At 52.6% G+C, this 22620-nt stretch overlaps 2 long non-coding RNA genes across 2 annotated transcripts; both read left to right on the top strand.

Annotated features, from left to right (window-relative positions):
- The first annotated feature begins 456 nt into the window (after window positions 1-456).
- LOC131503918 (uncharacterized) lies at window positions 457-2441 on the top strand. The gene is made up of 2 exons (XR_009257696.1): window positions 457-1240; window positions 2330-2441. It is a non-coding gene; the product is annotated as an uncharacterized LOC131503918 (long non-coding RNA).
- A 9489-nt stretch (window positions 2442-11930) lies between these two features.
- LOC131503902 (uncharacterized) lies at window positions 11931-21967 on the top strand. The gene is made up of 3 exons (XR_009257688.1): window positions 11931-17092; window positions 17306-17551; window positions 17804-21967. It is a non-coding gene; the product is annotated as an uncharacterized LOC131503902 (long non-coding RNA).
- The last annotated feature ends 653 nt before the right edge of the window (window positions 21968-22620 follow it).

Here is a 22620-nt window from a genome sequence, read left to right as displayed (position 1 = left end):
ACAAAGAACTAATATGTGCAATGCAGAACGGGCTCCTATAAATTAGAAAAAAGTATCAGTGACCCCACATTTTGTTTATATATAATAAACAAATTCAATGACTAGACAAGATACAGAAGAAATCCAAATGGCAACGAAATGTGTGCAGAGTTTTTCTGCTTCACAGATAAATAAATGGAAATTAGGATAAAGACATGTAATTTCTGGGGCACCTGGGTGGCTCAGTCGGACAAGCATCCTACTTCGGCTCAGGTCATGATCTCTTGGTTCATGGGATCGAGCCCCACTTCGGGCTCCGGGCTGAGAGTGGACCCCGCTTGGGATTCTCCCTGTCTCCTCTCTCTGCCCCTCTCCTGGTCATGCTTTCTCTCTCTCTCTCTCTCTCTCTCTCTCTCTCTCAAAATAAATAAACTTTAAAAAAAGCATATACTTTCTCTCAAATCATACTGGCAAAGGCAGATCAGACTGACGGCACTTGGCACTGACATTAGCAGTCCCCAAACGTCCCAGCCAGAGGGACTTAGGCGTGCCGGCCATACCGTAAAGGGTTAGCTCAGCAGACGTGGGTTGCTCAAACCCCAAGCGTGGCCCTTGATTGGCTCCTGGGACATGACCTCTGAGCCCCTGGAGAATCCTTCCCGACAACAGCAACTTTGCGTGTCTGAGCGTTTGGGCCATGCCACATGGTTTATGCTGGCCACAGGATTTATGGCGAGCACCTGCTTCCTGTACGTCTGAGGCTCTATCACATGCTGTATCAGGCTGCAGAGTTTGGGCATTTTGCCTAAAGCCAAAACGGCCTGGAAGCCTTCGGGAGCCACTTAGAAGTCATTTTCTTCTTGTCGCGGGCTGAACTGTGTCCCTTCGAAATTCATACTCTGCAGCTGTGACCCACAAGGTGACTGTTTGGAGATGGGGCCTGTAAGGAGACAACTGAGATTAAATGAGGCCTGATAGTAGACCCCTGACCCAGCATGACTGGGGTCCTTGTAGAAAGACAAAGAGACCCCAGGGATGCCCGTGCCCAGAGCCAAGGCCATGTGAGGACACGGTGAGAAGGAGCCATCCACAAGGCAAGGGCCTCTGGAGAAACCAGCCTCCCCAACACCTTGATCTTGGACTTCCAGCCTCCAGAACTGTGAGAGAATTAACTTCCGTTGTTGAAGCCCCCAGTCTGCGGTATGCTGTTGTGGCCGCCCTAATGTACCTCTGGATCTGATCAAAAAAGGACTGTTCTCAGGTATTTACTTGGCCCCAGAGCCCCACTCTTCTTCTTCTTCTTTTTTTTAATGTTCATTTATTTTGAGAGAGAGAGTGTGTGTGTGGGAGCAGGGGAGGGGCTGAGAGAGAGGGAGGGACAGAGGATGCAGAGTGGGCTCCGGGATGACAGCAGTGAGCCCGATGTGGGGCTCCAACTCACGAACGTCGAGATTATGGCCTGAGCCGAAGTCGGACACTTAAGCGATTGAACCCCCAGGCGCCCCCATTCTTCCCTCTGATTCTGCTCCCTGGGGATCCCAAAGAGCTGGCTTTGCAGAGGTGCTGGCAATAGTGAGTGACATCACAGCCACCACCCTCCCAGCTTCCTGTCGCACAGGAAGGCCGTTTCTCTGGGAGCAGGATTGTGGAAGAGGCCTTCCTGCCTGGGCTCCTGCTCTCCTGGAGGGTAGACAGGGCTGGGGGTGAGGGGACGGTCACAGCCCGGATGGGGATGTTACCGCCAGATGTGAGCACACAGGGACAGCCTGCTTCCCCATGACCCCAGCCCGGCCTGGGCTCCTCTGACCTGCCCAGAGGAGCCTGTCCACCACCCCCTCCCACCCCCCCTGCCGATGGTGTCCCCCGCCATCCCCCCTTCTGGGGACCCTGAGCCCCAGACTCTCCCCAGCCTCTGGGGCCTGGGGTCCTGCTACAGCCGGAGTGGACCCCGGGCACTGGGAGGTGGGGTGGAGTCCTGGGGAACAAGTCCGTGCTCCGGGTGGGCGGGGCAGAGGGATGTGGGAACTTGGGCCCAGCGTCTCAGCACTTCCCTTCCTCCAGTGCAGGCTCAGGGCTCACGCAGGAGGCTCTGTGGTTTCCCCTCCCCTGATCCAGCCTTCACCTCCACCCGCCCTCGGTTCCAGGGCGTACCGCGTGCGGTGGTGAGGCTATTCCAGGTGGAGCAGGGGGGCGGCCCTCACAAGACACGGCGCGCCCCCCGGGATGTTCCCAGGGGCAAGACGGGAGGCACAGAAAGTGCTCCAACGGGTTAGCTCGGATTTCATGATGAGTTGTGTTATTATCTAATTATGTGCGTTACGATGGCTACCACCACCTTTTTATTCCACAGGTACTTGGTGCCCGGCCCGGCCCGGGCACTGTGCAAGATCAACTACCGAGTTTTGCTGATGAGGCCGAAACAAGTCATGGATTCGATTAAAAGCAAACACAAAAACACTGCATTGGGTGCCTGGGTGGCTCAGTCAGTTAAGCTTCTGACTCGATTTCGGCTCAGGTCATGATCTCACGGTTCGTGAATTCAAGCCCCACGTGGGGCTCTGTGTTGACAGGGCAGAGCCTGCTTGGGATTTTCTCTCTCTGTCTCTGCCCATCCCCTGCTCGCTCTCTCGCTCTCTCTCAAACTAAGACAACAACTGTATTACCATAAAGCACAGGACCTTACACAATTAAGATGACCGAGAAAAGACTCTTGGGAACTAGCTGGTGCAGGAACACGGCAGGGAGGGACCTCTTTGAATCTCTCACTCAGGGAGGCCTCTTTCTGAGCCCAGACTGCAGAGGAAATGCTTGCCAAGGTCCCTTCTGACTTCCACAGGCTCAGCTTGTGCTTTCAGAGCAAAAGTCCCGCTGCCCCGGGGACAGTGTGATGCAATCCTCTCTTTGCTTTCTGTTTATAATTTCTGTGAAACAGAGACATAATTACGTCTTGCACTTTGGTTTAATTACTTGTCTGATGCCCTCAGAGGGAGTTCAACCCTCAGAGGGAGTTCAACCCTGCTGTCCCCAGGGGCGGGGGGGCAGGGGCACCTGCAGTCCCTCTGGGGGGGGGGGTGTGCAGCCTGGAGGCTCTGAAGCTGCGTTTGTATTGCAGGCTTTTTCTTAGAGGCAGTGTTGATTCTGGGGATACAGAGTAGGGCTGGGGGATCCTGGGTTTCTAGTCTTTAAAAATTGTAATACACTATGCGGCACCTGGGTGGCTCAGTTGGTTAAACATCTGACTCTTGATTTTAGCTCAGGTCGTGATCTCATGGTTTTGTGGGTTCGAGCCCCACTTCGGCCACCAATAGCATGGGGCCTACTTGGGATTCTCTCTGCCCCTCTCCACTCAAAGACTTGCTCTCTCTCTCTCTCTCTCTCTCTCAAAATAAATACACTTTAAAGAAAAACACCTGTAACACACCAGTTTATTGACACGCATGCCCATGATTATCTTTTCTTTCTAGAAGCCAAGGCTGAGGCATCCTCTGAGGGCCAAAGGCGAGGGTCCCTTCCTCCCAATTTACATGGTTCCCCTGATGCTGAAAATTCCCCTTGTCTCAAGGGCCCTCTCATGGGGAATCTGACTTCACACCTCCAGGGCCTTCTTTAAAAAAAAAAAAAAAAGTATCATATTCTTAACTTTTTAACAAGTTTTATTTATTTAAGTAATCTCTACACCCAACGTGAGGCTTGAACTCACGACTCTGAGATCAAGAGTCACACGCTATTCCACCTGAGCCAGCCAGACATCCCTCCAGGGCCCTCTTGAAGCAGTTTCTCTGGCAGGTTGCTAGCCAGCATCTCCCAGCACCTTCCAGCAGCTTGACCATCTGCTTATGTTTAAGGATTCTTTAACACATTCGGGACAAAACTATGGGAAAGAAATTGATGTTTGTTCAGTACTACGTGCCAAGCACTGAATCAGGCATCTACATGCACCGATTCATTGGGGCAAGTTACTTGACCTTCCTGTGCCTCTGCTTCCTTGTCTGTACGGACACCTCCAACGGTAATGGGACGTCATCAGAGGAACATTGTGGACGAGGATACACGATGCGAAGAACAAGGTCTGGGGTGGGAAGCACTCAATAAATGTGAGTAGCTGTTTCCTCCTCCTCCTCCTCATCATCAAGGGAATTATTTAGCCCATTTTCCAGACCAGAAAACAGAGGCTCAGGGGGAATGAAGTGACCCTCACAAGGACCTCCTGGGGAGAAGTGGGGCAGCCTGGGGAGAAGTGGGAGCAGCCCAGGCTCCTCCTTAGCATTACATCATCTCTCCTGTCGGGATGCACAAAACATTTGTGAAAACCAGAACACCCTTATTAGCTCCCTGGTGCCTTTTTATCCCCTACTTTCAAGTTCCAGTAGCTTTCAAATGGTTTTGATTGCAACCCTCGGTAAGAAATGTGATGTAAATCACGACCCAGAACAGATATATATAAAAGGGAAACCAAAGTTTCTTGAAACATACTTTCTCTTACTATGTTCTAATTGTGCTGTGTGCCCTGGTATTTTTCCATGTGGTTCTATTTTATGTTTAAGAACTGGCTTCAACCTGGGGCACTTGGGTGGCTCAGTAGGTTAGGCATCTGACTGTTAGTTTCAGCTCAGGTCATGATCTCACCGTTTGAGAGTCCGAGCTCTGCATCGGGTTCTGCACTGACGGTCTGGAGCCTGCTAGGGATTCTCTGTCTTCTCTGTCTCTCTGCCCCTCCCCACTCGTGCTCTCTCTGTCTCTCTCTCAAAAGTAAAGACACTTTAAAAAAAGAAAACTGGCTTCAACCTGGCCTCATGTGGCCGTTTGAAAACCACCAGTCAGGCAGAGAGTGAGTTCAGTATTCTGAACAGCCCTGCCCAGGTGTGGTCCTGAGCACCCCCTTGGGGTTACCTGGGCCCCAGCTCCCTCAGCACCAGCCCCTCCTGCCAGGCCCCAGTCTCGAGAAGAAAGCTTATGAAGCCCCATCCGCAGGGCCCCACATAGGTACCTGCCAGTCTGAGCCATCCAGATCGCTTAGGCCGTGCTCAGGAACACGGATTTAGGATTTATCCAGTCAGAGTCACCTTTTAAAGGGCAGATGCTCCTTTGATGTTTGTCTCTTGGTGTCCAAGGGACAGGTACTACAGTGTAGGGACACTAGGATGTCTGAGTGGAGACCAGCAGGTGCTTAGCAAGACATAAGGAAGAAGTAAGGGGACAAAAAGCGAAAGGAAAATTCCTTCTGGGATAAGCCTGCCCTCGTTGCCACCTTGACTGGCCAGCTCTGCTCTCCCCTCATCAGTCTCCTCTTCTTCCAGCCCTCAGCCTCCTCACTGTCCAGCTGCCTTTGCTTTTCAGTGTGGTCCACGCCAGCGGGATGCACGTGGGCAGAACACGCGTGGACAGGGCACCCGATACTTCCAGGCCTGGCCGCGTCGACCTGCCCAAGCAAGGCCCTGCCTGGTCGTCCCCTCTGAGGCTTGATGCAGATGAGCACAGAGACCTTGGAACCCAGTGGAAGGACCTTGGGTCCCCAAGTCACTGCTCAGGTGGACAACACCCGTTCATCAGAGTCTCCCTCTAGCTTCACTAGAGTAAGAAGTAAACTTACGCTATGTAAAGCCACTAAGGCACAGAGATCATCCTCAAACACGAATGTCCTTTGAATACCTCTGAACTATCCAAGTTCAAGGCAGTGGAGGAAGAGATTCTCAAATGTAGCACATTTAACGGAGCAAAACATTTACTTCGAAACAGATCAGTAGGGTATCTCCAAAGCTCATTCCCACCCAGAACCTCAGAATGGGACCTTCTTTGGAAAGAGGGTCTTTGCAGACACAGTCAAGTTAAGATGAGGTCATCCTGGGCAAGGGTGGGCCCTACATCTAATTCGACTGGTGTTTGTATGAGGACAAAGATTTGGACACAAAGCCCCAGACACACAGAGAAGGAGGCCGGGTGCAGACCCAGAGCCTGGAGGGATGTGGCTCAAACCAAGAGCACTGAGGGTTGGCAGTGGCCACTAGAATCAGAAGAGGGACGGAAGGATTCCTGTGGGGAAGTCTCACCTCCAGGACTGTGCCAGAATAGATTTCTGTTGTTTGAAGCACCCCACCCCCACCCCCAGCTTGTGGTGCTTCCTTGTGCAGGAAATTAATATACCCCGTAAACAAAGCCTCATGTAACCTTAAGAAATTGCGCTATTTTTAGCCCGGTTCCGGGTCACGTGCTCTCCCTTCGAAAGGGCACATCTTAAATCTGTGCTTCCAGCTGGAGGGTGTGAGCGCAGACCCCAGGGAAGAGATCTCACCTCCTCTCAATCTTCCAGAGAAGTCCCCAAGGGGTTGAGTTGCCGGGAAGCTTCCAGAGCAAGCAAGTTCTCGGCCAGGAAAAATACCGGACCCTCAGGCTACCCACCGAGGCCTAATTACCTTTGAAGATGGTTTGCCCCACCCTTCACAGCGATCTGCGACTCAGACAGCAGCTGGAGGGGCCGAGTTAGGCGTTAGAGCTGGTGGAGGAAAACCTCTCTAGGAGAGACACCTGCCCAGCCAGAAAGGAGCCCAGGGAGGCAAGGGAAGCCGTGGTACCTGCCCTCCTCTGCTGTTCTGTGCTATGGCCGGCCCTAGAACCCCACCCAATGGGTGGGGGCCCTTCTCTCCGCGCCCCCATCCCCTCAGGGCCACCTGCTTATTGAGGCGTGCTGACCAGAATCCGCTAGCTTCTCATTATCACCCTAGTCATGTCTTACCTTTACTGGAAGCTTTCAGAAATCTAACACACCATGCGTCGGATGTCTTCCTGAATCAAATTTTAAAAGGCAGATAGATTGTAAGCACAATAGCTAATCAGGCTACCTCGAGACATGCTAACTTGATGAGCATTCTTTACCAAACATCATCTTTCTCAAAGGGAACAGTCGCTGGGTACCATTTGCTGGGGCTGCTGGAAGAAAGTACCATCAAGCCAGTGGCTTGAAGAACAGAAACTGATTGCCTCACTGTTGTCAAGGCTAGAAGTCCGAGGTCAAAGTGTCGGCAGGGCTGTTCCCCCCACACCCCCCGGGGACTGTGGGATGGAACTTGTTCCAGGCCTCTCTTCCAGCTTCTGGAAGCTTGCTGGAAATCTTGGGCCTGGAGATGCTCCATCCCAGTCTTCACATGACCTTCTCCTGGTGTGCGTATCTTTGTCCCAATTCCCACTTTCTGTGAGGCACCGATCCCGTTGGATTAGGACCCGCTCTATTCCAATATGACTCCATATTAACTAATGACATCTGTAATGACCCTATTTCTTTTTTTTTTTAATTTTATAATATTTTTCACTTTTTTTTTTAAAGTTTACTTACTTATTTAGAAAGAGACAGAGACAGCATGAGTGGGAGAGGGGCAGAGAGAGGAGAAGACAGAGAATCCCAAGCAGGCTCCACACTCTTGGCACGGCGCCCGACGTGGAGCTCCAACTCACAAAATTGCAAGATCGTGGCCTGAGCTGAAACCAAGAGTCAGACGCTTAACTGACTGAGCCACCCAGGTGCCCTTGTAATGACCCCGTTCCTAAAGAAGGTCACATTCTGAGGTACCGAGGGTTAGGACTTTACACACGGATGGGGTGAGAGACACAATTCAATACATAACATTCTATGTAAGTTAGTTTTGTTAAAACCTGCACCTTAATAGGTTGGATTTGCTTTAAGTGGTTGTAATATCTGTAACAGTAAAATGGGGGCATGAAAATACCCACTTGGTACAACTACCTCAGAAAACTGAGAGTTTCGAGGCGCCGGGGTGGCTCAGTCGGTTAAGCATCTGACTTTGGCTCAGGTCATGATCTCATGGTCCGTAAGTTCGAGCTCCTTGTTGGGCTCTGTGCTGACAGCCTGGAGCCCCCTTGGGATTCTGTGTCTCCCTCTCTCTCTGCCCCTCCTTCACTTGCCCTCTGTCTCCCCCTCTCTCTCTCAAATAAACACCAAAAAAACATTTTTTTAAAGAAAACTGAGTTTTTAAAAAGCTAAACATAAGCAAACTCTGTGATCCCCGCATTCGCTCCAAAAGAGACACTAAACAGAAACGTGTTCACCAAAAGGCACGGACGCGGATTAGGACAGGATTTGCCCTTCGGAAACCTGAAACATTGCCCAGGCCCACCCACGGCCGTGCCGGTACCTCGTGGATTGTTCCAACGGCAGAGTTCCGCTCAGCAAGGAAAAGGAGTGAGCTCCAGCCTCGTGCCACAACACAGATCGAGTGAACATTTAAGTCAGGCGCCAAAAGCAACCAAAGCCCAAAAATGCAGGAAGGGAAGAGCGGAAACGAGGACGAGGAAGGTATAGAAACAGGCCGGAGGCCAGATGCGCTTCGCACCTGCTCTTTGATTGAAAAGGCTCTGTTCCCTGGAAGGCTTGCGTGTGTGGGGATGCAAGAAACACGGAGAAGGGGAGCTCAGTGGGAGACGTGGGGGTCATTCCCGGTAGAAGAATAGTCAGGAATTTAGCCCAGCCCAAGGAAGAAAATACAAGCTTCCTTCGCCTCTCGGGATGGGCTGGTTCTAGCCTGGTGGTGCAAAAGTGAAATCAGGGAAAGGCGTTAAACCGAAAGGAAGTGTTGTTTCCTCTGTTTCCGAGACGACAGAACTGGCCCAGAACGAAGCTCTTTAGTCACACTCGGTGGCCCTGGTGCGAGCTGCCGGAGCACCGTGACTTTAGTGTCTCTTAACGGGGCGCCCTTCACCTTTCCAGGCCGGAGCTGATTTTTGGAAACGGCCAGGAGTTATTCAGAATCAAGTCAGGTGATTGAGCTGGGTGACCAAACTCCGTTCCATTTTACGAGGCGAAGCCCACACGTGGCCACAACGTGACATTCCTGGTTTCCTCATGTGGGTTGTCATCTGGTGCTCAGGGCGGTTCCTCACAAAAGTCCCGACGCGGTCTGAGCAAGGACAACAGCCCTGAGGAAAGCTTGGAGTTTCCGAAGGTGCCTCCTCTGAGGGACAAAAGTGCTTCTGCCAAAAAGCGGATCCCTGACTGTCACGTTCCCCTTATCGGACTCCCGCCCTCAGTCCGTTTCACTAAAGGTCATCATCCATTTTCAGACACAGGATAAGGGGGTCGTTGTGGGTGCCTACGAGGAGAAGAGGGTCAACACCTGGGGGCTGGCCGTGGAGTGTGACAGGCGGGCAGGCTGAGGACCGGGTGGACACTACCTGTATTCGCCTCCTGTGGCCGCCACCACGAACGCGGTGGCTTAACGGAAATTTACCGTCAACATTCTGGAGGTTGGAAGTGCAAGATCGAGGTGTTGGCGGGGCCGTGCTCCCTCTGAGGTTCTGGCTAGACTCCTCCCCTGCTGTTCACCCTCCTTCAGGTGGTCGGCCAGCCACCTTTGACATCCCTCGTCTTGTGGACGTACGGCTCCAATGTCTGCCTCCGACTTCGGGGTGTTTTCCCTGCGTGTTCCCGTGGCCACGTGGCCATCTTCTTCCAGGACGCCAATCCCACCGGATACAGGCCCACCCGCTCCGGCGGGACATCTCAACTCATGACATCTGCAATGACCCCGTTTTCAAATAAGGTCATGTTCTGAAGTACTTAGGGTTAGGGCTTCACCATATCTTTTTGGGGGGACACAGTTCCATCCATGACACCGCCTCTGTCACACCTGGGACGGTGTTAAACAGGCCCACCTGTACTCCTGTACATCATTCCGTCCAGACAAATCCTTTCTTTTTCTTCTTAATTTTTTTTTAATGTTTACTTATTTATTTATTTTTTTGAGAGACAGAGAAAGAGACAGAGCATGAGTGGCAGAGGGGCAGAGGGGGGCGGGGAGGGGAGACACAGAACCCGAAGCAGGATCCAGGCTCTGAGCTGTCAGCAGAGTCCGATGTGGGGCTTGAATTCATGAACCCCGAGATCATGACCTGAGCCACGGTCAGAAGCTCAACCGACTGAGCCACCCAGGTGCCCCAGACAAATCCTTTCTTGGAGATCCAATCCGTTGCGCCCAGAACACCTCGGAATGAAATTGTTGTGCTTTTTTTCTTCCCTTTGTCTCTGACAGGTGCCCACTCACTGAACAGGCTCCTTACTGCAGGAACACAAAAGATAGGGCTTTTAATTCACACACTAGGCTCTTGAGACCCAGAAGGGAAGGTAGGAGGGCTTTTGAGCAGGTTTAAGTCTTAACAAAAACAAAGGAGCAGGGAAATTGATAGCTCCTCCTGCCGAATCCTCTGGTGAAGTCACAGGGGTGGGGCATGGGAGGGTATTGGGGTGGGAAGGATGGGGTCTGAGTGGGGAGGCTGTAGAAAGGAGGTGTTAGACAGGGAAGACTAAGTCTGGACTCCCAGATGTTACTGGCCAGAGGATGGGCGGGAGCCCAAGGAAGCTGAGCCAGGGGCACAGGCCTTCCCAGGGTGGGCGTCATTCCTGGGGGTCGTGGATCAGCTTCCTGTGTTGCCCCTTCACCTTCAGCTGCCCTGGCTGCCTCTGGCTCCTTCTGAACATTCTGCACGCCCTGAGGCATTGCTGCCCCAGGCCCCTTCCCAACAGCCTGGAGGTGCACCTTGGCTCCGAAGAGATGCTGGTGGGGAGGAGGGCGGTCTCTACCAGCACCAAGGAGGCTGCGTTCATTTCCCCCCGTGGCTGCTAGAACAAAGGACCACAAAGTGGGTGGCTTAAAACAACAGAAACGTATTCTCTCACAGTTCTGAAGGCCAGAAATCTGAAATGAACGTGTCTGAGGCGTCACACCCTCCAGAGGCCCTGGCAGACAACCTCTTTCCTGCCTCCTTCCGCTTCGGGGGGCTGCCCGCCTTCCTTGGCTGGTGGCCGTATCACTCTGATCCCTGATGCGCCCCCCCCCCCCCGCCCCTGATCACACTGGTCCCTCCTCTTCTGTGTCAAATCTCCTTCTGCTTCCATCTTATAAGGATACGTGTGGTTGCACTTGGGGGCCCCCTGGACAACCCAGGATTATCTGCCCATCTCGGGGTCCTTAACTTAATTGCCTATGCAAGCACTTTACCGCATAAAGTACCCTTTGCAGTCGCGAAGATTAAAGTCTGGTGTCTTCGGGCATCATTTTTGAGCCCACAATAGCGAGAATGCGTGCGAGGCACCCACGCTAGTAACCAGGAATTGCTGACAGGGACCAGCTGGGGCACACGGGCCCATCCCTCTCTCACCCCCCCCCCCCACAGGCGCCCTGAGGGGGCCCCCTCCGCTGAGGTCCTCAGGCTCTAATCCAAGGACGAGAGCAGATCCTACCCGCCTTCCCTTCTAGCTCTCCACGGAGGCTCCCTGTGTCCAGAGGGCATCTCAGTGGCCCAGAGCATGCAGCGCTTGCCAGCTCAGGGAAGGCCCATCCACCGGCCTGCCTCCCGCACTTCCAACGCTGCGTGGCCAAGGGCGACCACCTGAGCTGGCGGCCTCGGTGGCTTCCGTGACAGGCATCCCCCCCCCCCCAGCTTCATCCAACGTTCATCCAGTTGGTGACTCCATACTTTAAGACCTCATGGCTCAAGTGGGGTGTGGGAACAATGGTGTCACCGTCGCCTGGGAGCTTGCTGGAAAATCAGAGTCTCGGTCCCTGCCCCAGACCTCCCGAATCAGAATTTGCATTTCAACCTGATCCCCAGGACATCCTCGGGCACGCTGCAGTGAGGCAAGCACTGGTCTGGACACCACTAGGGTGGGTCCCTTCTCACCAACACAACAGCTCGCTCGTTCAAGGCCTGGTCCTGTCTCTCCTGGCGGAAGGGCGTGGGCTCTGTGGCTCTCTAGGATGTGGTTCGGTGGCAAAGTGGCATTCTTTTGGGTTATCTTCTTGACGGTTATCTATTTTGAGTTTCAGATAACATTCTAAACCCTGGCTTGGGTCGTTATTCTATGGGGCGTTTCTCTCCACCGCCCACACCCAGCGAATGGCAGACCCAGCCTCCCCGCCCCCCCCCCCCCCCCCCCGCCACCTGCCCGGTGAGCTCTAAAACCCATCTGGGTCCGGCCTGCCCGCCATGAACGCCTGTTGTCTATCTGTAGGCATTTCATCCCTTTCCTCCAGAAAAGGTCTCCCGGGAGGGGGCTGTCGCTCACTGCAAAATCACCAGCTTCCCTGCACCCAGCTCAGGACCAGGTCCCATGGTGGTCACATGACTCGGGCCTGCCCGTGTCCTCGGTTTTCCTGGCCACAGTGATGGTCCAGCGTTTCGTCACATGACTGAAACTAGACCAATCAGAGTCCTTCCCTGGGGCTTTTTCTACTGAAGCTGGGAAATAGAGTCTCTCTCTCTCTCTCTGTCTCTGGTCCTTCTATATAGGGTCCTGTAAACTGGTATGATGTTAGTAGGTACTGTCACACCAAGGTGCTCCCTCATGGCAGCCTCCACTCAGGGGTACCTGTCCCATGGCACCGGCCCACACGTGGATTTGGCTTCTGTCCTTTGCGACTGAAAAAGTCCTCACGCATTCCCATCTCGAAGCCTCTTATTGTGTGCCATGCTGGGGGACAGGGTCACTCCCCTGGAGTTGGCATCCACAGGCCCTGCCCTGCAATTTTACTCCATGTCCATCACTGCCCCCCACTGGGCCCGACGTCCCGCACTTGGAGCCCTCCGAAGGCGCTGGCCATCTTGGCATTCCTTGGCTTGTGGCTGCTGGGAAGTTCCAGGCCCTCGGTTTCCTCCCGGTGTTTCAGCGTCCGCAGCCAACGACAGCATCATCCTACAGCCCTGCACTAACTTGCGCCTGTGTTTCCCCTTCCTGAGCCATGAGCAACCCAGAGGGACGCTTGCAGCCCTGGGGTCCAGTGCCTTTCACAATCGTGGAACATCTGTAGCAAATACTGTGGCGGGAACATCCAAACTCCACGCGTGGCTTTTGAACTCCGTGTTCGTGAACCTGTGTTTCAGCGGATGTTCATGACTGTCAGGCTGTAAACCGCCTCTGTCTCTGCATCCTTAAGAAGGGGGAGATCATGGCTCTTGCATCACAGGTTCCTGAGGAGGAGTCACGGGGGGCCCGTGAAGCACTTAGGACCATGTTTGGCATCTGGTAAACACTTCCAAGGACGTACTTGTGTACATCTCCTCCCCTCCCCCTGCGTCCTCTTCCTTCTCTCGCCTTCTCCTAGTCTTCTCCTGTCATTTCCTCACACCCCTTCTCTGCCTCTCAGCTCAAGGGTGACTGTCTGCCATGGGCACCTGTCCAGCTCCGGGGGAACGCTAGGGGCTGGCCATTGAGATGGCTGAGAGGCCCCCTGAGCAGAAAAAAATACCCCTGCAACTCCATTTATCCGTCTGGTTTGCTTCATTCCATCCCCACCTACCCACCCCCGATTGATTGATTGATTATTTATTTATTTACTTTAATTTTTATTTTTGAGAGAGAGAAAGAGAGTGAGAGTGGGGGAGGGACAGAGAGCGAGGGAGACACAGAATCTGAAGCAGGCTCCAGGCTCCAAGATGTCAGCACAGAGGCCGACGCGGGGCTCGAACCCAAGAACGGCGAGATCATGACCTGAGCCGAAGTCGGTCGTTTAACCGAATGAGCCACTCAGGCGCCCCACCACCCCCAATTTAGAGCCTATTTCCAGCTAGGTGACCCAGGGCACCGATGTCCTTATCCTCTAGACATAATCCCTGGCTTATCCCCTGGGATTGATGGGCCTTAGAGCCCTCTGACAGACGCTGAGGGGCTGTGTCATCAGAAGGAGTCAGCACGGGCCCCAGGAAGCTCTCCTGACCCGAGGAAGAGCTTTCCAAAGGTAAAAGGACACGTTTTCTCCTGCACAGTATCTTTTCACTCCAATTATGCTGTTCCCCCCAGTCAGGTTCGCTTAGGAAATTTTAACATGTGAATAGTCAGTGCTGACCATCTGGAATTGCTCTCTGAGAAGCCAGGGGAGTCACTAAATTGCCATCCAGTGGACAGTCCTGGCCCCCCGAGTCAGGGCATCGGGCTGGGAGCGGGCCCTCCGGGCGGACCCCCGAGGTCAGCAGCAGACAACGCATCCGGAACGGTGCTTCTTCACAGCTGGATCCTTCTGCTGATGTCACTGCTGAGCATTCAGAGCGACACTCGGTGGCGAAAGAGCTAAGTCTGGAGGGACACGGAGGCAGAGGTGTGGAGTACTTCCTGGTCACCTGCTTCTCTCGTTTCTGCCTGTTCGCCTCCCGGCCTGCTTCTCTCTAGTGACAACACCCCGATTTTCCGTCAGGAGGCCGCCTGTCCCCGTGTCAGTCCAAGAGTGAGCGTGGGACCCGGGTCCCGCCACTCAGGCGGCCCCACTTCCCTGCTTGCTCTTCTCCATCTGGACGGGCAGGTTCCCAAAGCCACCCCAGAGAGGCCCCCGAGCCCACCAAAATCTCAAGCTGAGCCCAGAGATGGGGAAAGGAAGGTTTATTTGACTTTTTCTGAATGACCAGATCCAGCCGCTTCCGGAGCTGACCCTCACTGGCTGTTTCAGCCTGGGAACCCGTAAGTTCTCTTTTCTGCACAACCGGCGAGGCTAGGATCCCTGACCCGGCAACAGGAGCCCGACGTTCCTTCCCGTTCCCCCACGCCCACCCCCTTCCTGGCCCGCAGCCCACACCTTTGCCGAAGGCCTGTATCAGTCTCCTTGGGCTGTCCTCGAAGATGACCGCACACCGGGCGCTTCAAACAGCGGGAATGTATCCTGCCTTGCAGTTCCGGAGCCAGGGGTCCACATGTAAGGTGTCGGCAGGGATGCTCCCTCTGAGGGCCGGGGAGGATCCCGCCTGCCTTTTCCAGCTCCTCGTGGCTCCAGGTGTTCCTTGGCTCACGGCTGCGTCACTCGGAACTCTGCCCCCATCTTTACCTGTCCCTCTACGTTCTTTCCTCTTACAAGGATGTGATTTTATTTATTTATTTTTTTAACGTTTGTTTTTGAGACAGAGAGAGAGAGCATGAATGGAGGAGGGTCAGAGAGAGGGAGACACAGAATCTGAAACAGGCTCCAGGCTCTGAGCTGTCAGCACGGAGCCCGATGCGGGGCTCGAACTCACGGACCACGAAATCATGACCTGAGCCGAAGTTGGCCGCTCAACCGACTGAGCCACCCAGGCGCCCCAAGGATGTGATTTTCAATCGAGATCCATCTGATGACATCTGCAAAGACCTTATTTCCAAATAAGTTCCCATTCACAGGTTCCAGGCGGGCTTAAGTGTTGAGGGGAAACTATTCAACCCCCTGCAAAGCCTCATCCCTTCCTACACTGCGAGCATCCTGGTCCCATGACCCCCAACTTTGCCTCCACACCCTGTGAGGGCTCTGGCTCTCAATCTGGTTTGATTCGGGATCCAGATTACCCCTCCCAAAACTCTCATTCCAGGAACTCCCATGTGCCACCTAAAACTTTCCAGAATTTATGGGTAAGAAAGGTATGCAATGTTGATGGTATTAAAAGGTCCAGGAAATGACACTGGCTTCTTTTATTTTTTTCCCTTTGGAGCAGGTCTTTAATATCCCAGAAAGGCTTTGATATGAGGGACTATTATAGCAAATTACAGAAGCATTTGAAAAGGTCTGTCTTTTAAGAGTTTTTGTTTTGTTTGTTTTTATTTTTATTTTTTGAGAGAGAGAGAGAGAGAGAGTGAGCACAAATGGGGGGGTGGAGCAGAGAGAGAGAGGAAATCCCAAGCAGACACCATCACAGAACCAAACTTGGGGCACGACCCTATGACCCTGGGATCATGACCTGAGCCAGAGTCAAGAAAGAGTTGGATGCTTAACTGACTGAGCCCCCCAGGCGCCCCTCGTTTTTATCCTTAATTATGGTAAAATACACATAACATAAAATTTATCCCTTTAACCACTTTTAAGTATACAGTTCATTCAGTGGCATTAAGTCCATTCACACTGTTTTGGAATCCCCACCCCCACCGTCCCTCTCCAGAACTTTCCGTCATCCCAGACCAAAATCCTATATCCGTTAAACAAAAACTCCCCAAGCTCTCCAAGCAGAGCCCCATGTTGCTGAATTAGGAGATGGAATATTTTGGCAACAGACCACACAGCTGTCGAGTGAAAGCTCAGCTGGGGATCAGTTTCCTCCAGGATGGAAAACAGGACTTCCTGGCCACCTGCTTGTCCCCTCCGGCCACACCCCATGCCCTGTACTCCTGAGGGCCCTTTCGGCGGCCTTCACTGCGCTGAGCTTCTGGTTCTTGAATCTGAAAGCCAGGCGTGGGCCTGATTTGTTTGAAGCCCATGCAGCTAGCTCTGAGGCCTCAGAACGGACAGACGGTCCACTGAGTCTTGGAGGAAGAACCAGAGATGTGACAGAGAGGGTTAGCTCCAAAGCTCACACCCGTGGAGCAGGGCTGTTACAGAGAAGGTGCTTCCCAGCCGGGCACTACATTTCCCAGCAGCCCTGTGGGCGCATGGGGCTCGGGGAACGGGAACAGAGTCTCGTAGGTACCGTCCAGGCTAGGGCAGGGAGACGCGGATTCCCTCCTGCTTCCTCCCTACCTTCACAGCCCAGGGTCGGGAGACAGGAAACTTCTGTGAAGATGGTAAATATTTGCCCCTGACCTACCCTGGTGCTTCCCCAAGTGGCCCCCATGGCGAGGCACCTCCCTCCCCTCGGGAAATGTGGGTAACAACCCAGCTTTCCAATCTGTCGGCCTTACTATACCTCAAGTTTTCTACCAATACACTATATTTAATTTAATTATTTATTTTTAATACACTACATATTTTTAATTTTTTTTTCAGTGTATTTATTTTGAGAGAAAAAGAGAGAGCATGCCTAACACCGAAGGGGCAGAGACAGAGAGAGAGAGCAGGAGAGAGAGAATCCCAAGCAGGTCCCACAACGCAGGGCTCGAACTCACCAACTGTGACATCATGACCTGAGCTGAAACCAAGAGTTCAACGCTCAACCGACTGACCCCCCAGGCGCTCCTATGCTATATTTTAAAGCAAAGATTATGATGCTTGCTCTACTATAACGAAGCCCTCTATCCCTGACCCAGGAGCCCCGAGCCACCTGGCAGTGTCCATGACTCTGAAGGATCGACAGGCCAATCCCAGACTGCTCATAGTCCAACAAGACCCAGGCCCGATACCTTGATGGGTTTCATGAGAGCTGTGGCGTCTGAAGAAAGCAGTGGAAGGTCTGGAAGCAAAGAAGATGCCCATCCCCCCCCTCCCCCATGTCCTGGGCAAATTGGGCGTGAGAGAAAGCAGATCTTCTTGAAAGAGCTGTGCTTGGGAGACCCGCTTTCCAAAAGGGGGCGGAAGTGTGGGGTCACAGGGGGACACCACGCCTGTGGAGTCTAGAGCAAGACCCACGAGGTGTTAATGCTCACACGACCCCCTTCCCCCAGGGAGCTGGTGAGAAGGCAGACAGATTCAGGAGGTCTGCAAGCTCCCAGGGGAAGCCGATGCTGTTGGCCTTGGACACGCTTGAGCAGGGTCCCGGGGACGGACGCACTGGACACAAGGCTGGCATTTACCCCTGTGCCAGGAGGATGGGACGGAAACTTCCTTAGGCCTGCCACCTGCACCACCCTGCCTTGTATCGAGTCCCATTGCCCTGTCCCCACCTGAACAGGCACAGTCTCAATTCCCAGGTATGCATCCATTCAGCGACCAAAATGGGGCACTGTGGCTATGACCACCGGGGACCTTGGGAATTTTCTGAGACAGAAGATGGGCTTCTCAGAATGGCCCTGACCTCTCTTCCCTCCTAACATCCCCGGGAGCGTCTCCAACCTCTCAGAAATTTGGCTGCGGGGCCCGTCGCCTTGCACATAGTTGGGGGTCCAAGAAATGGCTTCTGAATTAATAACAAAAATCTATCAATCTGTATTTGTATCTTACAGCTCCAGGGGACCGTTGAGAGAAAGAAAACTCCCGGCAGAAATAACCACATTTGCTTATGGCCTGTTTGTTCATTTATCTGCTCTTCTGGAAACTAAGAAGCCCTTATTTTTAGCACCTCCCATGCTGAAGCATGGATTTTTTTTTTTTTTTGCCTTCAAGCTCTCTTAAAAAGTTGACACTTCCCAGCCTATAAACTGCAAAGTCATGTCAAGGTTCAACAGAAAGACACAGTGGGGGAAGAGGCCTCCTGTCCCACAGCCCCAGGAAACACTCACAGGAAGAGTGTCCCTGAAGCAGGCCCCCCAGCAAAAGGCCCCGCTCCTTCAACCTTGGCTCACCCTATGGAGTAGGGGCGGGCGTTCTGTCTGGAGTCTCCTCCCCGCGTTGACCGCTTGACCAAGTGAAACTAACCCATGGTAGTTTATAAGCCTCTCACTGGAAAAACGTGGGGTGTGTGAGCCAAGCGTGAACCCCCGTTTTAAAAACATTTGCAAGGGGATAGTTGGGGCAACTGAGGCTCGAGGCTCGAGATGTTTCTAGCTCTGACTCACCGCGAGAACTTGGGCAAGTCTGACTTCTCTGGGTCTCGATTTCTCTGTGAGGGACAGGGGAATAATGATTGTAGACCCCTCTCCCCAGTTATACCCCTAGAACTCGAAAGAGCTGTTGCCTGCCCTACGTGACTAATTTTTAGCTCAAACATCCGTGACATCTCTTAATGTCCGTACACAAGGAACCATGATGATAGCAGCCGCCTCAAAAACAGACCAGGAGAGTCGTAATAATTAATAATGCAGTGCTAGGACATAGATTTCCAGGGCAGTAATCTTCTTTGTGCCTCTGTGAGGACAGGGGGTGGCTGGTATGAGTGAGAACGTCACCATCATCAACATCATCATCACCGTTGATCTTTGCAATCAGGAGGTGCATTCTTCCCTAGAGCCCTCAAGACACTGTGGCCTGGACTTCCTGTCCCCAGAGCTACTTCTGTTATGGGAAGTCCCACCCCCAACACGTGGCACTTGGAAATTAACACAGAGGGGAGCCAGGGCCCGGACCGAGAAGGCCCCAAAGGGAGCTCCGGAGGCGGCCAGAACACCCCGGCGCTGCAAGCTGGGCACCTGGAGAAGACCCAGGTCCCTCTGGTGCCATCTGACCCACGGTGGGAAGCAGTTGGGGCGGCCGCCAGGCCAGCGTGCCCCCAGTATCTATGTCAGTCCAGACCTGTCCCAAGCAGCCTGGCTGTCCACCAGGCTGTCACCAAACTGACGGAAGACCCAGATGAGGACGGGCTTTGTGGAATGTGTTCTCTGAGCGCTCGCTGCCCGAGAGGCTGCCTGAGTTCTTTTGACGGGAAATTGCAGAGACGAGGCTCCGTGTCCGTGCCTCTCATCCTTCTGCACCATACACCCGCCCTTTTTTCTCCTTTCTTCATTTCCCCATTCCTCTAAGCTCCTGTGAGTGCTCTGATTGCCAACCCAAATCCTGCCTGCCCGTCCATCGGTAGATCCCAGCCCCGGTCCTCACTGGCCACATGACCACATCGTCATTGGCCACATGACGCCTGGTTACAGGGACACTTCACCTTCTCCTTCTACCAAGTTCTAACGACATAGGAGGGCCTTCCTCCTCTCGGTGAAGGGGGCGGGTCTCCAGGGCACAGGAGGCTCTTCTCGGAGCGCCCAGTGTAGTCAGGCTCAGGAAAGGACTCACAGTTTCAGGAATCCACGGGGCGTCAAGGTTACTTGCAAAGACCAGGGGCCAGCAAACAGCCTGCGAGCCAAGAATGGCTGTTGTGTTTTTAAATAGTTGAGTAAAAAAAATAAAAGAAGAAGACTATTTTGTGACACGTGAAAATTACATGAAATTCGAAGTTCGGCGTCCGCAGACAAAGTCTTACTGGAACACGGCCACACTTAACTCGCTTCCACATTCTCTGTGGCTGCTTTGCTCTTCGGCCACAGAGCTGAGTAGCTGTGACAGGCGGCACAACCCGCGGAGCCTAACATGTGTACCAGCTGATGTTCCTGAGAAAGGTTGCTGGCCCGTGGGCACAGACTCTGGAGCCGGATTGTCTAACTTCAAATCCTAGATCCACCGCTTACTGGCTGTGTGACAGGGGGGCAAGTTCTGTCTCCCTCTCTGCCTCCGTGTCCACATCCCTCAAATGGGTACAACAGTCCTTATTTCAAAATATCATTGTAAGGATTAGAGGAACTATCATTTCTCAGGTCTTAGAACCGAGCCCAGCACTTAGGAGTACTATGGATAGGGGCCTGGATGGCTCAGTCGGTTGAGTGTCTGACTTCGGCTCAGGTCCTGATCTCATGGTTTGTGGGTTCGAGCCCTGCATCGGGCTCTGTGCTAACAGCACAGATTTTAAAAAATTAAAAAAAAAAAATAGAAGTACTGTGAATGGGTTAAATTATTTTCAGATCCTTACACATCACCATCCTACACCAGAGTGAAATGTATAAGAATTCTTAAGCTTTCCTTCTACTTGACACAGAAGGGTTCTTTAAACATATTGTTTTCTTTGCTTTTCATCATTGCCCCGTATGCAAACAGATCCAGGAAACCTTAGCTCAGGCTTCTCAAATCCCAGATGGGTTCTAATTTGTTATGTCGGAGGAAAAAAGTCTGTCTTCCCTAGCAGGTGCACGGGGCTGTTTTGTGAGTCACAGACGTCACCTCCTTACTCTTCAGCATTAGAAGACATTCTGGGCCAGCTCAACAAATCCTGCCTGTAAAGCGAAAGCAGAATGAGGAAGCATGGACTTCCCACAAGGACAGGGATGTTCTCATTCCTGAACCGTGGTGGCTGGGGTGACGCGTGGAGGAGTCTGGGAGAGCTGGCACGGGACGGGGGACATCCGCAGTATCCCCACCCCCCCACCTCCCACTTCTTCCACGGGACCAAGTGCTGGTCGAGCTCCTGGCTGCTCCGTGGGAGATTCCTCCCCTGCCCGACCTCCTGTGCAGTTTGTCGTGGTCGTGTGACCAGACGCATCAGCGCTGGAATGTGGGTGGGGGCGACAGGCACCACCACTGCCTCTGGGCCTTAAGTCATGGAGCCCGTGTCCCGCCTTGCCCTCCACCTGCCTGTGAACTGCAACCACACAGATGACAGCGATACCCTAAGCGACAGCAAAACAGCAAGGTGACAGAACCTGGGTCCCTGAGTGAGCACGTGCAGCAGAGAAACCTGTCCCCTTGGACCCATGGTGGAAGGACTCTCAGAGAGAGTACATGTTTGTTAAGTCACCATTCCGGGAGCTAGAACCCAGAACCTAGAACCTAGAACCTAGAAAAGAGGGTTAATTATACTTCTGCACCCACCTCGGGACGTTCCAGCGAAAATGTCGTTTGACCATCAAGGAGAACCACTTCTGCATGAGACTCAGCATTTTCCCGAGAGAGAGTCTGATCCCTTGTATTCTTTAGCCGCCAAGATAAAGAGCCTCAGGCTTACGTGTGTTTTCAAGGAGCTTTGGAAATGTTTCAGACTTGAAAAAAATCAGAGGCCTCAAAGTATGGAAATAGCAATAGGAAACTCAAATGATTACTTTACATACTCCTCCATTCATTGTGAAATTGAGGACACATGAAAGTCTCACTACATCTGAAAAACATCTGTAAAGCCAAGTGTTCCCATGTTACAAGAACTGGTAAGTATGCCAGTGATTGCTAGGACATAACAGCTAATTGTTAAGTTAAATGAGCAACTTGTAGCTAAAATCATTTTCGGAGCAAAATCACGGCCCCGCCCAACCGCCGCAGAGCTCATCATGCCAGGTGACTGCACACTTCCAGAGCTGTCTCTACGTCCCCTTTTCTCTTGCTTCCTCATCACAAACACCAATCAACCAAAACCTCTTTCTCTAAACACGAAAAACACGGAAGCCGACGGAGTTAGGTGGAACGCCAAACCGTTCTGGTTGCCCGCAGGGACCAGGGCTTTGCATGTGCATTTCAGCAGGACAGACGGTTCCTGAGCCATAAGGTCAAAGTCACCATCAGCTGATGTGCATCCAATTGGGCTTTTCCAATCGGACTTTCCCCAAACCCACTCCCCTGCAAGGAAGGAAAAGCAGGTATTTTCCAAACCCACACCTTACAAATGTCAGGGATTTTTTTTTTTTTTAAATGCTTGGTCTCCCTCATTGTGAAGTCTGTTTTTTAAGTGACTTTAATTGGAAAAACCTTTTTTGTCTCCCCAAACTGAATCCAGATGAGGCCATCTGCCTCCTCTCCACGTGTGCGCAGAGCGCGGTTCCGAACCCCTCGTGAGGCGTGTTTTTGCTGGTCTCCGCCCAGAGCAACTTTGTTCAAACATTCCTGTCACTTGCATGGTTTATTTTATCCAACGCGTTAATTAATGATACTTGCAACAAGCTTGTAGTTATTAATTAAACTATGGGCCCCCCCAAAGACAGTTAACAATCTGATTGAAAGCCAAGCTTCCCATGGCTATTTTAAAAAGACATAACCGCAGGGTATGGAGAAGGATAAAGGCAACCCAAGGAGTCCGAATCAGCATGGGAACAAGAAAAGTGTTTCTCTAATGAAACTCTAATGAGAAGAAGCCCTCTGTCTGAACATTAGGAATCTAGTTACTGAAGAGGGAATGATCCAGTTTGGGCACACAGCATGGTCTCTTGATTAGGTGTTAGAACAAGATGCTGGAGGCTCTCGGGCAAAAATGAGACAGAGAAGTACCTCCCCTTAATGCTTTGCTAATTATAGAATTGGCTCATTTTTCATCTTTTCTCTGGCCACTCGGGGGCCCAGTGGTGGTAGTCAACACGGAGGGACA

The sequence above is a fragment of the Neofelis nebulosa genome, chromosome 1 (assembly GCF_028018385.1).
Source record: "Neofelis nebulosa isolate mNeoNeb1 chromosome 1, mNeoNeb1.pri, whole genome shotgun sequence".
NCBI lineage: Eukaryota > Metazoa > Chordata > Mammalia > Carnivora > Felidae > Neofelis > Neofelis nebulosa.
The sequence above is the reverse complement of the archived record's forward strand: the minus strand, read 5'-3'. Positions and strand labels throughout refer to the sequence as shown.